This window comes from Lipotes vexillifer, unplaced genomic scaffold, assembly GCF_000442215.2.
Source record: "Lipotes vexillifer unplaced genomic scaffold, Lipotes_vexillifer_v1.1 scaffold442, whole genome shotgun sequence".
NCBI classification, from domain to species: Eukaryota; Metazoa; Chordata; class Mammalia; order Artiodactyla; family Lipotidae; genus Lipotes; species Lipotes vexillifer.
This window is the reverse complement of record NW_006790311.1, coordinates 2,310,049-2,327,885: the sequence shown is the minus strand read 5'-3', so window position 1 is coordinate 2,327,885 and position 17,837 is coordinate 2,310,049.

Below are 17,837 nucleotides of genomic sequence, written 5' to 3'. Positions count from 1 at the left end.
ACATAGGGATTTGGGGGATATACTTCCATCTATAGCAGTCATGGTACATTGATATCCACTCATTTATTTTCAAATGGATCTAAGTTTCTTAATCTTTCATCAGGGTTTGGAGATCTAGATGGGAACAAATACCATTAATTTTGTAGAATTATCTCCAGCTTGCTCTATTCATAAGTATCATTGTTATCAAACCGAAGTTTGACCATTTCTGTGTTTATCATTCAAAAGGAACAAACCCTGATGGTCAGTATTTTTTCCAATAACATATTCACTTAAAACCAATTGAGTAAAGAGACTAGACCAGTACCATCCAGTGGAACTTTCTGTGGTGTTAGATATGGTCTATGAAATCTACACTGTCTAATAGTGTAGCCACTAGACCCATGTGGCTACTGGGTACTTGAGGGTGAGTAGAATGATGGAAGAAGTATATTTTTAAAAAATTATTATTGGCGTATAGTTGAATTACAATGTTGTGTTAGTTTCAGGTGTACAGCAAAGTGAATCAGTTATACCTATGCATATATCCACTTTTTTTTAGATTCTTTTCCCAGATAGGCCATTACAGAGTACTGAGTAGAGTTCCCTGCACTACGCAATAGGTCCTTATTATATGTACATTTATTAAATGTACTAATGTACATTAGTACATTTATATGTACTAATGTGTATATGTAAATCCCAATCTTCCAAATTATCTCTCACCCTTTTCCCCCCGATAACCATAAGTTTGTTTTCTACTTCTGTAACTCTATTTCTATTTTGTAGATAAGCCATTTGCAGCAACATGGATGGACCTAGAGATTGTCATACTGAGTGAAGTAAGTCAGACAGAGAAAGACAAATATCATATGATATCACTTATATGGTGAATCTAAAAAAAGAGTACAAATGAAGGAGTGTATTTTTAATTGTACTTAACTTTAATAATGTAAAGTTAAGGAGTCATATGTGGGTAGTAGCTACTGCATCAGCCAGTGCAGCTCTAGACCTGCTCCCCAGGCATGAGTGACATCTCCACCAGCTGATTTCTCCTCTTTTATTGTGTGGTCTTAGATCCCAGACTCTGCACAAGATGGTGCCTGGTGTCTCGCTCTCCTCTAACAGGAATATCTGATGACCAAAAAGACAAAGAAGGGAAGCTTGAAGCTCACATGAGAATTCCAAACTGGGGGATGGGTGTGAGTGTCAGAGAATGGCATAAATCAGGTGGAAAACATCAAGTTTTCACCTTTGCCATTTTTCTTTTACTATCAGGAAATCTGAGAAATAATCCTTAACAATAGAGCATTTCCAGATTTATGATGGAGAGGTCCCCTGACAACCATGCTGAACTAAAATTCAGCACACCTGAAATGAGAAGAGAAAAAAGCAGCCACTTCTTACTTCAAAAGTTTTCAACTTTTAAAATTATTTTCCCTGGGTCCCAAATAAAAGCAGTTCACAGAAGGGGATTGGGCAGCACAGACAATTCAATTACCAGCCAGACTGTGAGATCTGCAATATTAGTCCCACCTCTTATTAGGATATCCCAGGGAAAGTCAAGTTCCCAGAGCATCTGAACCTAAGAGCAATTAGTTCAAATAAGCAAGGTCCCCTAGGCTTGTCGATAAGAGAAAACAGCATCACAGACTTATGAAGGCCATGATTCTGAATTATTTGTCAAAGTAGAAGATAGGTCCAAATCTGTCCTGGAAAAGCACGTTTGAAAATTCCAGCTTTTTCACATGGTGTTTAGAGTCTTGAAAGCTGTTTCTCCAAACTCTAAATCTGAACTTTCAACCACCAACTCATCTCTTTCACTCACTCCTGCCACTCACACACTCTCAAATTGTACTTACTGTGCTTGTGATTTAGCAAATGCCTTTGTGTGCCTGACAACATAAGTGTTCAAATGATGAGAGATAGCTATCGTGCTCAAATCAATAGGCCAAACCCACACTTACTTCTTAGCTCAGAAAAAGCTTTCCATTTTCCCCTGTTAATGACCTTTAACATCTGTGCCAGTAACCATCAAGCCAGGACTAAATGTCCCTGGGCTGGAGTAGGGAGGTGAGACAGGAGCCGTAAGGCTGTGGACACCTTCATACAACTCGCCAGAATCTTAAAGATTCAGAGGTCCCTGAGGAAACTGCATCCTCCCAAGTCTCCACTTCTTAGTGAAGTCACTCACCTGCTCCCACCCTTACCCCGTCCTTCTGTGCCCTTGCCCTGAGTCTTGCATGTCCTGTCCATTTGGCCCTCCAAGGCGTTGGATGTCACGATCCAGGTTTCCATGGTGACACAATCTGGGCTCCCACAAGAGAGGCACAAAGCCAGGAGGAATCCCAATGCCTTTGCAAGAGTCTTGTTCTAACCCTATTATTATTATCTATTATTAGATAATAATTAGTGAATAATCTATTATTCACTCAGTGGGCCCAATTGCTGTTATTCCTCACAATACAGGCTGGTCTCCTGTCTAAGAATCAGAATAACCGGTGATCTGCAATGAACATCACACTTAGCTGTGGATGGATTCTAGGGCCACTCCACCCAGCCCTCACTTGGCCTCTGGAACATCCCTGAACCTCTCCCAGCCTCTCCTTTTCACCACACCATGGGGATCATTATCATAACAGACCTACGGTAACTAGGATATCTGACAGAGAATTCTCCTTAAAGAACCACCACAGGCCCAAATGGTCCTGACTCTGATTCCCTGGCTCTGTTAAAACTTACAGCAAGGAGTGAAGTAGGCCTGTTTTTCTCACCTGCTCATCTCTCACCTAGTCTCAGGAACAACAAATCATAATAGGTTTAACACTATCCATGGTGGCAATGGGGCATGTATTGCACCTATAAATTTGAGAAAAGAAAATTAAAAAAAAAAGTCTCACTTGGGCTATAACACAGAACAGGCAGGGGAGAGCTAGGGGGTTTGCAGTCTCTCAAAAGAGCTCAGTCTGGGCATCTTCTGCATTGCTCCAGATTCCCTTACTAACTCGCTTTTCCAATGACAATGTGAGCCCCTAAGAAGGTCTGGCCTTGCAGGTCCCAATGCCTCTTCCTGGGTCACACTGACTCCTTAGCTATCCCTGAAATCCAAGGTGCCACTGTCTGACCCACAAACCACATGCCCACACACCTCCAGTTTTGCCTCTTGACCTTGTTGATCTCACCATAACAAGCAGACAGCAGGGGAAGGTAGGAGTGACTAGGCCTTACTTTTAAAGATAGAGTGAGTCCCAGTGGAGGTGAGAAGCAGAACTGTTTTTCTTTGGAAGACTTGACCCTGTCCTCCCCACCTCCTATTGGTGCTGAATCTGGCCTTTGTACCCCAACACTGAATTAAACCTCAGAAACAGAGTTTGGGGTCAAGTAGAAAAGAAGAGCTTTATTGCTTTGCCCAGCAAAGGGGACCACAGCAGGCTAATGCCCTCAAAACTGTGTCCTGACCTGGAAGGGGTAGTGAGGAGTTTTATAGTAATGGTTCAAATAGGGCATGGTCAGCTCATGGACACTCTTCTGATTGGCTGGTGGGGAGATAACAGGGAGTCAGCATCATCAACCTTCTGGTTCCAACCAGGTCTGGAGTCTGCGTGCTTGTGGGCAGCACACTGTTGACCTCTCCCACCTGGTAGGGGTTTCAGTATCTGCAAAAGAGCTGGAAGATATTGTTGTGTGTATCTCTTGAGGGGGAACCAGGACCCTGCTCCAAGGCTGCACTATTGTTTCTCTTGACTGTTCCTCCCTTGTCTCCACATCCCCTCCCTTCCCTAATCAACAGCTGTTTGAACCTGCCCGTTGGAACTCAGGGAAGGTCAGGGAGGCTGAGTAAATCCTATTTTCTCAGAAATGGGGGACACAGAAAGGCTTTTGTACCCAGGCACCCCACAGGGTCCTGCTCAGTTTCACTATCATAAGCTTTGGGGGTAACTGACCAATGGCTTGCTCGGTGATTTTTCCTGGAGGTTCCTGCGACCCTGCAGGGCCTACTAATGAACATGCTAGAAATCCTGTCTGTGCTGAGCAGGACTGTTTTCACCTACTGGTGAGAAACAGGAAAAGACCCTCGGAAGGAGCCCAGCAAGATAGGGCTAATGCCTGGCAGGAAACAGTCAGGAAAACCAGCCCTGGGATCAGCAGAAGAGAAAATCAGACACAGAAAGGCACTTTTAAAACAAAAGATGGTGTGTTTGGGGGTAGAATTTGCTTCAAAGTATCATTGCATGTGGGGGATTTAGAAAGAATTCTTTCCAGAAAGGCCTGAATTTTAAAGCATCAGAGTCAAATGTTAAAAAAAAAAAAGAGAGAGATATGGGGAAATCAAGTAACAAAATAAACACGGGTTTTAGTAAAAACTGAGCTGTCTCCTTAGGATTTCTTCTTAACTGGATAAAAATCAGATGTAACTTTGCTTTTATGGAAGTCTAGCCACCAGCAGTGATTCACAAGCCAGTCCAAAGGACCCAGTGCACAGCCTCCGACGTATATTCATCCCAATCCCTACATCCCTACAGCCTGTAGGCAAAGCTGCTCCCAATGGCAGAGCTGCAAGGAGTCAGAGCTATTTTCCCCAAGCATATGTTGATATGCAGAAAAGCGGACAGTCTTTCTCTATGCAAGCTGTCCTATTGAAGGCTCATTTCCTGTCAATCTTCCTTTTTTTTTCCACAAAGCTTTAATTTTTTGCCACAGCACTTTCTACATTTTAGTTTCCTGCAAACCTCAGGAAATAGACTGAAATTAATATCGTCAGATGCTTCTAAAAGTGCTGGCTTGGCGGCATTGCAGAACGCTTTCGGATGCCGTTTTGGGATTAAAATATACCAGTTATGCCCCCATTGTTTGTAGGAGAGATCTAGGAGAGGGATTGTGTCTGAGATTGGACCGATTTGAAATTCAGGTTTAAAAAAAATGGGAAGGGAGCCCTGTGATTTCAGACCAGGCCAAGGCAACAGGTAAGCAAACTGGAGGAGCAGGTGAAGAAACACACCCGGCTCCAGATCAGGGCCTTTTCCCAGCACCCCATCAGCGGGGAAAACTGAGGCCAAGACACCTTGTTCTTATTTTCTGTGCAGAGCTTTCAAGCTTTGGGTAAGACATCCGTGTTCTAGGGCCTCCAGATCTGACTCCAGGAGAAGCATCACGTGTCCTAGGAAAGAAGAAGAGGCGGAGCGATCTTTTATTAGCTACACATCCTGAACCAGCAATGAGTTTTCGGAGGGGGCAACCACCTCCTAGCTTTCCTCATGTCTCTGGCCCCGAGGAGCCCAGGCCAGGGATGAGGCAGACTTAATGTCGAGGGCCCGCTGTGCCCTGACTTTCAGCAGATCCCTCTCTTTCCAGATTGCACGTTCTCTGTCAGTCTAATGGGGAGAGATGAGTCTTCCCTCCCTTTCCGCGCAAGGACATCGCAATGATAAACTCTTAGCAACTATGCAAACATGCTTTGGGTTCTTGAGGGGGAGAGTGTGACATGAATCGAAGTTATTTTTATTATTGTTGGCTTCTGCATCTATGACTTCCTAAGAGTGTTAGATGAGGCCACGCTATTTCAGTATCTCCAAAAATCTATGCGAAATCTTGGTAATATTGAAGAATACTAAGGCTTTTTACACTCTCTGGGTTTCGTTCACCTTTGGAATCAGCTGCAACTTCTCCGTCTACACCACACAGCCTCTGTTCGATCCATCCAGGAGACCTATGTATTGCACAACTAACTTGTTTCCTATCTGTCTACACCCCAGGTTCAAGTCCTCATCACCTTCTTTCTCTCCAAATCCAACAAACACATGACTGGCTTTTCTGCTCCCGGCTCTCCCTATTTAGCCAGCCTCCGCATTGCCTCCTGCCGCCTTCCTAATACGTTGTTCTAATCAGGAGACCTCAATGGTCTTTCAGAGTTCTTCTAAGAAAACCTGTATTTTATAAATGAGGACACTGTTCTCAGAAAGGCTAAGGGAATCACCCTGAGTCACCTTACTAGCCAGGGGTAGAGCTGGACCGAAAGCCAGACTAGATCACCAAATCCTAGGTCTATACTATCGCTTATCACGTTCAGGGGTCTACACTATTGCTTGTCAGCCTTCAGGGGTTCCTCATAACCTACAGAATAAACTCAAGCCCTGGACCACTCTATGCAGCTTCATAAAATGGAAACGTGACTACAGAGGCTTAAAAATTGGGGCTCATTTTTTTCACATAAGGAGAAGTCAGGAGGTAGGTGTTTCAGAACGGATGCTGCAGCTCAAGGAGTCATCATGGACCAGATTCCTTCTTATGCCCTTTCTGGCCTCCCAAGCCTGGGCCTTTGCTTCGGGGTCACAAGATGCCTGCTCCACCTCCAGGCCTCAAGTTCACACTCTAGACAGGAAGGAGAGAGGAGCAAGGGCAAAAGGCATGGACCAGGTGAGTCCTTTTTCATCAGTCATCCAATGGCTTTCCCAGAAACCTCATCTAGGAGACTTCTAATTACATGTTGAAGGTGAGAGTTAGGTCACGTGATGCCCCTCTAGCTGCAAGGGAATTGAAGAGGTTCATAGTTTTAAATGGACATAATGCCACACTGAAAAACATTGAGGCTCTGTTAGTAAAGAGAAAGAGAAGCAAGAATATTGAACAGACAACTGGCAATCTCAGCCCCAAAGCCTAGTGTTGACCTTCAGATGCCCTCCAGCCCCACCCCAGCAGACTTTCCTGGTCCCACTTCCTCCTGCCTTGGCCACTCACTCCATGGCCCAGCCATCCCAGGGCTCCCGTTGCCCTCCCAAGCACGGGGTGGGTGCTTTACTACCTTGCTGCTTTTATATACCTCGTTGCCCACTTCTTTAAAACCCAGATGGAACGCCACTTTGCTTTTCCTAACGCTTGCAGTCAGAATTAACCTCCAACTTTTCTATTCTCCAGTAACATATTGTACTTATCTCTATTAAAGCAGTAATCACATCCCACTCTGAAATGTCATTTACCATGCATGTATCTGCCTCATTCTTCTGTAAGCTTCAGAAGACTAAGGACCCTATCCTGTTTATCTCTATATCCAGTGCAACTTTTAAAATGCTGTATGTTCCTCAGTAAATGCCCAAGTGTTTACAACTGGAATTATTTTTTCATTTTGCATGCATGGCTAATGATGGATGAAAAGGAACATCTCATAAAGCTGTGGAAGTAGAAAAGTTGGGACCTCCCATCTCCCTGGAATAGTCCGGTGCTACCCTCTTTGGAGGCAGAAGGATGACTTCTGGGATCTCTCCAGCCCATGGGCTTTGTGATGTTGTCACCATCCAGAGGATCAGGGCTCTGCAGCATCAGTGACTGGTGGTTTGTTCTGCACCCTTCAAGCTCTGAACACACTAGGGTGACACAGACGACTGTTTCTTCGCCCTTTTGGTTTGAACCTGAGCCTCGTGACACTCTGCCCTGTTTTGGCTTCCAGGCTGAAACTTCGTCAGGCTGAAGTGATGGCTGTTCTCTGTACCCACCTCACCGCCATCACCACCACCAGGGTTCACTCTCTGACCTTCTGCACTTTGCTCTCCGCCTTGATGCACTGACTCTGTGGATTCACCCCCAGATTCCTCTTCCTTCTGATTTCCAGTCGGGTTCAGCCATCAGGAGTCACCAAAAAGAGGTGAGAGAGCAGGAGGAGAGAGAGGTAGGGGTATGTCTCCCACTGCTCCCTTTCTGTTTCAGGGCTGGGTTCTGTTGGTGGTGGCATCCTGTCCCTCCAGGATTCAGCTCCAGCCAGGTGGCCCCGCCCCCCCATCTTCAGTTCACAGGGCTCCACTTGACAATGGTCCCTCCCTCTGTGCTTCAGGACTGGGGGAGGGGTGGTAAAGGTACTCGCCTCCCTGAGTGCCTCAACGTCACCTCTTCCTAGCTCCTGGAACCCAGCCCATCCCTCCATACACAGTTTATGAAATTTCCTTCCACATCCCATCCAGGTGCCCCTTATTTTATGCCAGGATACAGACTGGCGTGGCCGCCAAAGCCCTTGCTCCGTGACCAGCATTAGATGTTTTCAACATGATGAGGACTATTCAGAATTTTGAACTGGCTCCACACACACACATGTGACAGTCTCCAGAGAAGCCCTGGCTAGCGTTTTCCTTGTTTTCTGAGGACAGAGTGAATCTTCACCAAAGACCCAATGTCTGTCTGTTTCCACAACTGGCCTGCACTTGCACGCTTCAGAATGAATCTCCTTCTCTGATACAAAAACAACATTTGTCCTGTCGGATGGGATTGCTTATGTTTGGAGAGATGGGGAGATGGAGAGACAGGTGGGGAAAGGGCCTAATGGATATTAAAGTCTCTGATTAATTGTGTCTAGAACCACATAAATTAAAAAATGCTTCCCCAAAGACCTCATCCCTTTCCAGAGTTGAAAGGTATGAATGTACAGAGAGCTATCAGTCACACTGTGAACTCAGAATAAACCCTTGTCTGCTTTGTCTGTGTGTTCTGGATGTGCTGATAAGACGGTACCTTCTAAACTCTCCCCAAGACAGGCACCCGAGAAACTCAGCCTCAAGCTTGCGGAGGGCAGAGGCATTTGACTTGTTTCTTTCTCTCTCCTTCCTCCCTCCCTCCCTCCCTCCCTCCCTCCCTCCCTTCCTCCCTTCCTTCCTTCCTTCCCTTCCCCACTCACTCACTCCCTCCTTCCTTCCTTTCTTTCTCTGTTTCTTTCTTTCTCCCTTCCTTCCTTCCTTCCTTCTTCCCTTCCTTCCTTTCCTTCTTTCTTTTTCTTTTTCTTTCTTTCTTTCTTTCTTTCTTTCTTTCTTTCTTTCTTTCTTTCTTTCATTTCTTCTTTCTTTCCTATTCCTTCTGAAAATGGTCAATGGTACCCTAAAAGAATACCACTAAAGCACTCGTACATTTTTGCACATAGAAAATGATGAATACATGTGGACTTGAGAGTGATTAGTTCAAGGTCAGGGCTGTCTTCCTCCCTGAGGCCAGCTGAACATCGGTTACCTAAAAGTGTCAAGAGTTAATCTTTGGTCCTGTTTCCCTTCCCTATGTTTGGGCCACATTTTAAAACCTGGAGACTCAATATAGCTCGTATTTTCTCCTGTGCCCTCACCTTTTCCCTTCTGCCCTTTTACCCTGACCACAACAGCAATTACTGCTTCACTGAGAGCCTGGATCAGATATGGATGAAAAAAGCAAGTGTTGCCTTGGAAAGCAGAAGACAAAAGGAAATGAATGCTTCAGTTCTTGCTTCCTTCAGGCATATTAAAGCAGACTATCACTGGATAAAATCTCTGAGATATATTGTTAAATTCAAAGGAAATGTAATTGCAGAATAACATATATCATGTGTGATTCCCATTTATGCATTTGTGCACAGAGTGCTTGTTCTTTTATATGTATATAAACGCAAAGCAAAGGACTCCAAATGCTAATAGCAGCTACCTCTGGGAGTAGATTTGGGGCAAGGGTTGGTAAAGGAAGGTGTTCACACTTTATATGCTTCCATAATGTTTGGTTCTATAAAATGAGAGTATCTTCTTTAGGTTTTGCTTGCATAAGTAATACATGGATTCAATCACAAATAGCGAATTCTTTAACAATTTTTTTAGGTCTTTTCTTTTCCTTCTGTTCTACCAAATTGATTTTCTCTAAGTTTTAAAAATTGAGATTTCTTCACTTGAAATACATCCTCTGTCTTTTCAGGGTGTCATTGTGCTTCCTGATCATGATTTAAAATAGGTTGTAATGAATCATCTTCCACAGCAAGTTTGACTAAGTCAAGTAAAAATGGTTCAAAGGAAATCAAAATTATGAATTAATCTCCTCTTCTATTACCACAATGATGCCTCTCCTATTGAGTTTTATTGCTTATGTTCTGGAAGGTGGAACACAAGAGGAGAATAAGGAACCACTGGGTGTCAGGGTCTCGGATTTTACTGGGATTCATGTCAGGTTTAAGTCCTGTCTCTTCCTGTTCCATCTCAGGCCCATTGTGAGACCCCCCCTGCCCACCCAGCCCACAGCAAACACTCCCTTCTCAGAATATCTGTATCTCTGAGTCACTTTCAGCTTCTCTCAAGGGCTTATACGGTTGTCCTATATGTCTCACGAGACCATGACAGGCTCCTTGAGGACTGAATGTAAATCTTTTTCAACTCTGTGTTGCCAGAGCCTGTATCCAGTGCCTGACACAAAGTAGATGCTCAATAAATATATGTCAAATGCACATCTGAATGAATGAATACATGGTTGGTTGTATCAAACCATGTGTCTGTTTTGTGTCTTCAACTGCATTGGAAGGTATTTGAAGACAGGGACCAATGTCTTAAATCTTCTGCATCCTCTTACAGTGCCCTAAGAAAAATTAGCATCCAACAAATATTTGTTGATTGATTTCTCCTATTTTAAAGGATGATAAAAAAAATAGTCATGGAGATTTAGATCTTGATTTTTTTTTTTTTTTTTTGCCAGCTTATTGACAAGCAAGAGGAGAGGTGTATTTTTTCCCTTATTTTGTAGATAATTCCAATGAGGCACAGAAAGGTGAGACAGCTTGACAATTTAGGAGAATGGAAATATTCCTCCTGACCTTTCCAGGCTAATCTCTGAGGACCCTTCTGGCCCCCTCAAGAGCCTATTGTTTTCTGACTGTGGACTTTCCCTTCCCCATCAGGGAGCACACCAAAGCTCGGTAGACAGCCCATTGCTGAGTGATCTCTGAATTTCAGGTAGTTAAAGTAGAAAGTGGCACTTCATAATTAGATGGTAATAGCATAATTATTTGAAGGCACCTTATAATTACATCCATCCTCCCCAAGCTCCTTCAGCTGCTTCAACTGGGATGTTGGTTCCTATCCTCCTGTCCCCTTGGTTCCTGTCTGCTTCCTGTCCTGTATCAGTTCAATGCCACTGGGCCAACGTTGTTTACCAGGGATGGCTGTACCTTAATAAGGGAGGAACCCTCCAGTGGATTCTCTCCAAGACTCAGAACTCATGGGCTCTCAGTGCTACTACATGGCAAACCCTACTTCAAATCATTCTATATATGGTGCCAGATAAATGAGATGGGAGGTTGAGAGATCATTGTGAAGCCATTAAATCTAGATGCCTCTTCAATATTTATCTCAAAAGGACTCTGTGACCTCAGTACACCCTGCTGAGGTTCTCACCTCACTGAATTAACGATTCTTCCTTATTTTGTAACCTCCAGTCCCATGACAAACAGATTCCCTATTGGTTTAGCCTTGAAAGCAAAGAAAAATCACCATCACCACCCTTCACCAAAGAAAAAGATCTGTGCTTTTCCTTTCTCTTGAGGTGGAGTATAGCTCCAAACCAACAGTTTCTGAGCAAGCAACACACCCAAATATAAGGGCAGAGAGTGCAAACAATAAGCTCAGCTGGAACAGCAAGGAGATTTTCAGTCAGTAGCATAAATCACCCACTTTGAAAAATGGCTGACTCAATGAACACCCTGTCTCAAGAAAGAAAGGAGCCAAGAGAGTCATTAATGAAAGCAAGAAACTCAGTTTTACATCTCATTCCAAAGATGGATTCCCTGTACTCCTCTCCATCCAGGTGGGTGAGTTAGTTTAGTGTAGAATTTGTCTGCCCTCCCTGAAAAGTCTGTTTAGGTAATGAATTATTCCAAGTAAATTAAGTGTATCGATCCCCTCCCCTTTCTGACACTTTGCAGATATTGCTATCAAATCATGCTCTATGCAAGTGTCAGTTTTTGCCACAGACATCTGAAGAGGGGAACAAATATTCTCTTGAGTTTCTCTGAGTAAAATAAGTACTCGTGGGGTCTACCAGGTGATGACAGAGCCTTATGACAAAACCGGCTGTTTACTGTGGAGAGCTAGCACACTCGGCTGATAAGACCAAGGTCATGGCTGTACTCCCCTGTATTTCCCAGGTAATATCTGATCACAGTCATGGGTTGTATCTTAACTCTGGCCAATTTTCATACAAATGCAAGTGGGTCAGAAAGAAGATCAGACCACAGAGCATGGACAAAAATTGTGAATCTATGACAATTCTGGGAAAACAATCAGACTATATACCCTATGAATAGGATGTAGCACAAAACTTTAGAAACTGGAAGGAGGCAGCCTCTTTCAAGGTGAAGTCCTGTATCATTTTGTTAAGGACTTGTTTCTTTGATTCGAATTCTTCTTCCCCATTATAATGACCAGACTCATCCTTTTCTAAATAATAAATTCTTAATCTAAAAAAAAAAAAAAAAAGGATCTTTCTCCGTCTTATCTAATTGAACGTTGTTTTTCACTTTTATTTTTTTTGGCTGAAAACTACCATATGAAGGCTGTTGAATGTATTCAAAGGATGAATTGTCTAAGATGAATAGTCGGGCCCAGATGGCTAAAAAATGTATACTATAAAGTGTTACTTTCATCCACATTAAAGGCCCTTATCGCAAACTGAAATTCTTATGGATGAAAGGATATGAGGTCTGAATTTGATATGAGCTCCAATGAGCTGGGAGGAAGCATGGAGGATTAGTGAAACAGACTGGGCCATGGCATGGCTTGATCATTGTTGATGCTGGGTGATGGTACAGGGGAGTGCTAACAGCACTGGTTCTAACTTTAGCATGCATCAGAATCATCTGGAAGGCTTGTTAAAACACAGAGAGCTGGGCCCCACCCCAGAGACTCTGATTTAGGAGGTCTGGATGAAGCCAAGAATTTGCATTTCTAGAAAGTTCTCAGGGGATGCTGATGCTGCTGGCCTGGGAACCCCACACTGAGAATCATTGTATTAAATGGAGTTCCTACCTCTGCCTGCTTAGAATCTCAAACAGCAGGGAAAAAAAGGCAGAAAAGAGACACAGACAATGGGAAAAGCACTGAACCATCAACACAATTCCAATTGGACTGAGTTTGGGAAACAATAATGTTGGTTTTCCTCATTTACTCTGAACCTCTATCTGTATAATTGTTATGGAGTATGCTTTGGGACTGTGCCATTAAGCAGAATGAATAACCAGGATTTCTAACTGTTCTTTTAATACAAGACTAGAGTTAGGTGGTGATTTATCTAGATTGGTGGCACCACTTCCCATATTTGCCTAAGATTCAGAATGGGTTTAAAATGTGTAGTCAGAAATCTTTTCCTTTGGTCTTTCAGATGCACCTAGTTCCAGAAAATAGATGTGGAACTTTCTGCATCTCGTTGGGTCTAGAGGCATCAGGTGATGAAGAAAGAAAATTTCAAGCTTGAGGCTGGATGGTCACAAGGAGGCAAGTAGGACTTTTGGTCTAATTTTATTTCGTTTAAACACCCTTCGGCCAACGATTGCTGCATGCCAAGCATTGAGCAACAGACTCTGGGATATGCAAAAATAAATTCCAAAAAAATGGTCCTTGACCCTGAAGAACTCACATATAGTTTGGAAGGTAGACATGTAAATAAATAATTATACTATAATATTAATCATTATATAATAACTGTGGCTGTTATGAGTATGCTGTTCGATTTCAACTAAGTGGGGAAAGAAGTGAAGAAACAGTCTCAAGGGATGACAGTTCAACTGGTTCTTGAGCAATGAGCACCTGTCTATTAGCAAAGAGATGCATGCAGGGGAGAGGCACACAGGAGAGGAAGCAGCAGAAGTGTGGGAGAGTGAAAGTGGCTCCTGCCTCTAATCAAAGAGTCATTTGACAGGATTAAAGTGTGGGCTGTGAAGGAGGAGGGGGCTGGCGAAGACACAGAAAAGGTATATTTGTTTGATATGCACTATACACGGTGATAAAAAGTTTATACTCTATCTTGGGGACCATGTACCCCAAGGTGGTGTATGGGGAAGATATCACAGAGCCGAAGTTCAAACAGCCAAATGCGGTGGGATGGTGGGTTAGACAGTGGCAAGAGGTTTCTTTAGTCTGTAGACCAGGCAATGAGTTCAGGAGGCCATGAGTTCAGGCAGAGATGATGAAAACTCAGTCTAGGACTCCGTAGTTTAGAATATTTGCATAGGAGGCCCATTGCTAGCATGCCAATAGAAAAGTCATGTGTGTGTTTGTGTGTGTACACATGCATTTGTGTGTACAGGTTTGAATATACATAAACTTATATAACTTTATAAAGATAGATAAACACGAAAGTTATATATATAAATTTTATGTCACCTATCTGGCCATAATATGGAGAAAAGAAAAGAAGGAAGAAAGGAAGGGAGGGAGAAAGGGAGAAAAGAGAAAGGAAGGAAAAATACTGTATCTATAATAAACAAAAAAGAGAAAGCAAAGTCTGCCATCTAGGAAAAGAGCTTAAAGGGCTTCAAGTGAGACCAAGCCGCTCCCTTGGCTGCTATAAAGGTTTGTTAATTTATAACATAGGCCTAGGGTGTGTGTGTATGTGTGTGTTGGTGGGGGGGGGCGAGGAGAGGGTTATGAAAAAGAATAATGGAGAAAAAGAATAAATGCAGTATAATTTTTAAGACTTTGAATACCACAAATGAGTCACAATTTGGAATTTCACTTTTTCTTCCAATATTTTCCACATAATTAGCCCATTCATATACACAAAAAGAACACATGGAATATTCCAAAATGACACAGGACTCACTCCGAGCACTGAAGCGGGATGCTGAGGCTTGCCTCCCGTACCATCCCTGGAGCAGGGATGAAGGTCCTGGCCTGTGCATTCAGCTGGTGATGAGACAAGGCACAGGGCACTGCCACCTCCTTTTAGAACGTTTCCAATATCTTTTCTTCCCTGTAAATTACACATGCCAGGCCTTTGCCAAGGGAGGTAATGCTGCTCCCATGTGAATTGGATACTCAGTGCCCTGCATGTCTGAGTGTGTCAAGGCTAAACAGGTCTATTGTTCTTAAACAATGTTGCCAGAGAATTGTCTCCTTGTGCAGAACGATGCTGAAGAGATAAAAATATCTTTCATTTCTGTAGTGCTGTTGCATCTTACAGTGTGTTCCACATTTTGCAAACTATGTATAGGCTCAATTCATTACCCATCCCCATAAAATGCAGCCAGAGCACTGGAGGGCACATGCCAGATGTCTGACAATGGTTTAATAACAGAGTAAAGAACAAGTTAAATTGGACTCGGAAAACAGGAAATGGGATGTGGGGCACTAGGTAAAACTATGCCCTTAATCCTACATTATGTATTGAGTGCCTACTGCCTACCAGGGTAAGAGCCAGGTGCCATGGGACCTGGAGACGCACCACTCTTACCTTCAGGGGGCTGCCAGGATATCCAGGAGGACGCACAATCAGATAGATTCTACGGTCCAGTCTGATTCATGTTAAAATCAAGTTAAAATACAAGGTGCCATGGTCCTTACTGCCTTTCAAGGGAGGTGTTTACCATTAGCCACCCTGGCATCAGCTTTCCCTCAGTTTCCTAAAAGGCTTGCATCCGATAGAATTATGGAGTGTATGTTGAAGAAAAGCTGTTCTGGAGCTCAGAATCCAGGCTGGAGGCGGAGCGTGTTTCTGGGGAAAATAAGGAAAGAAGAGAAAATCACAAGTTGAGCAAGTTGGGGAAAGACTGAGGGCACTCGGAGTAGAATGAAAATCAAACAGTTTGGGGAAAATACGTGACCAATGAGACCAGAGGGGCCTGTGCAGATTCCAGGGTCCTCGCTAGTGTTCCTGGGGGTGGGGGTCAGTCACTGGCAACAATCTGCCCTGAAGCTGAAGTCACTGAGTCACTGGGAAAAAGCTTCCAAATCTCTCCAGGCTGAGAGGTGTGGCTTCTGGAAAACAGACAATAGGAGTTTAGGACTGGGGGGGCTCCCAGAGAGGTACTGTCTTATTTCATAGATGAAGAAAGATACGCCCAGGTTTATTAAGTGGTTACAAAAGGTAGCAGTTCTCAGGCCAGAGCCTGGGTCCAAAGGCTCACCCTGATCCCTCACTCAGGCCTGGCCTTGGGTGAATCAGTGGTGCAGTCTGGCCCTGCCCCTTGGGGGATGCTTCTGAAAGCTGAAAACCTGGTTCTTGGGGCCTTTCTGCAGGACTGCAGAGAGACTGACCACAGTGCACAGGGATTAAGGTCTTATAACCCACCTACACATATATGAGCAAGAAATTTGGTTCAGATAAATGAAAAAGAAATAGGTTAGAAGATTGTGACTGCCCAGGTCAGACAGGCTGCCACCCAGGAAGCCCATTTGGTCTCTATAAGTATATGTAACTTCCGGCCCTTATTAACTTATCCAAGATGGGAGAGTCAGGTTACCCTGAACTACCAGGAGGGGCCTGTTCAAAACGTGTTTAAATCCCTGAACAAAGAGGTTTTCACCAGCACTGGCAGGTTCTAAGAAAAACAAAAAGGAATGTGGTTTATAATGTATCTGTGCAAAAAATATTGCCAAGAGGCATTAAACAGGAAATTCTCCGCTCATGATGACTGTCCCTCTCATAAAACTGCCTCTCCCCCTCCTTCGTGCTATACAGGGGCCCTGGTGAACACAGGAAGATGAGGGCGCATGAGCATTGCAGGTGAGCAAGGGAGCAAACAGGACTGTGGAAACTCCAGCTGAAGGTTGGGGCCCTGTGCTGCATCTCGACCCTGCAGCTTCCTGTAGGGCCTCAGGCAAGTGGGCCCAGAAGGATTCCACTAGAAAGGATTCCAGCTGACAGATGACCCTCCAGGGTAACGTCTGTCTTGTTAAAAAGCCAATGAGAAGGTTCTTAATTTTTTTGCCATGGATGCACCTGTGTACGCTTCGCCCCAATTAGAGGGCAAACTTTCCAAGAACAGGAGTTCACGCATTCATTCCACACATCTTCATTAAGTACCCAAAACAGGCCTTTGCACAAATCGAGGGAATAATAAATATTACAGACATTGGATGAACAGCCAGGAGGAAAATAACTAGAAAGTGGTGATGAGTCAGGGTCTGAACTCCCGCCGGCTCAGGACGCTGGACAGCGGTGCCCGGACACCCCTGTACCTGGGCCCAGAGCCTCCTGCCTCACTCCTTGTCCCTGACCTCAGAAAACAGCGGGGTACACTTGCTGCCCAGAGACCAGGGCTTGGAAGCTGTCCGGAGGAGACTTGCACTCCTGAAACTTCTTGGCCGGAGAGCAGCAGACTCCGGAGCCAGCCCCCATTCTTGGGAGGGAGATCTCGTTCCTACCCGCTGGGCTGGGGGTTCGAAGGACACAACACTTGGCCCTGAAGGCCCGGAGGGGGCGGGGACTGATTAAGGCGGCCACGGGCTCTGAGCCAGGTGAAGAAACTCTAGAGAGGATGCCACCTGCTGGCGAGGGGCCGCGGCTCGCGCGGTGGGCGCAACGGAGACCGGAGCCTGGATGGGCAGAGAACAAGAATTCGGGCAGTTTTCCAAGTGGCCGGTTTTCTGCTGTCTCTTCAGTGTCGCCACCTCCTCGGGTCGAGCCCAGAGACCTGGTTCTCCGAGCGGCGCGCTCCGGACGCCGAGGTTCCCAGCGGGGGCGGCGGGCGTCCTCCCCCGGCCCCCTCCCCTCGCGGCGCTTCGAGGTCTAAGCCTCCGCGCTTCTCCATCAGGTGGAGCCGTGCTGCTCGCCGCCTCCCTCCTCCGCTCCCTCCTCGCCGCGAACTGCGCGCAGGCACCTTACAGCGCCAGGAGGTTAACCGAGACCCCGGAGGAGGTGAGGCCAAGGACCAGCCCAGGCGGAGATGGCGGGGCCGCCGTCGGGGCTGGCGCCAGAGCCCGGCCGGCTGTGGGTCCTGCAGGTACCGCTGTGGTTCTCGCTGCCCCACGTGGTGGCTGCCGAAGACTGCCCTGATTTTTCCGGCACTCGGGCTTGAAAGGCCCCCTGGTCCTTTTAGAGGCAGGCAGCTCACCACTTAATCCAAGCTTTTTTCCTTTCTGCCTGAGACCAGAGGCTGCGGGGCGGGA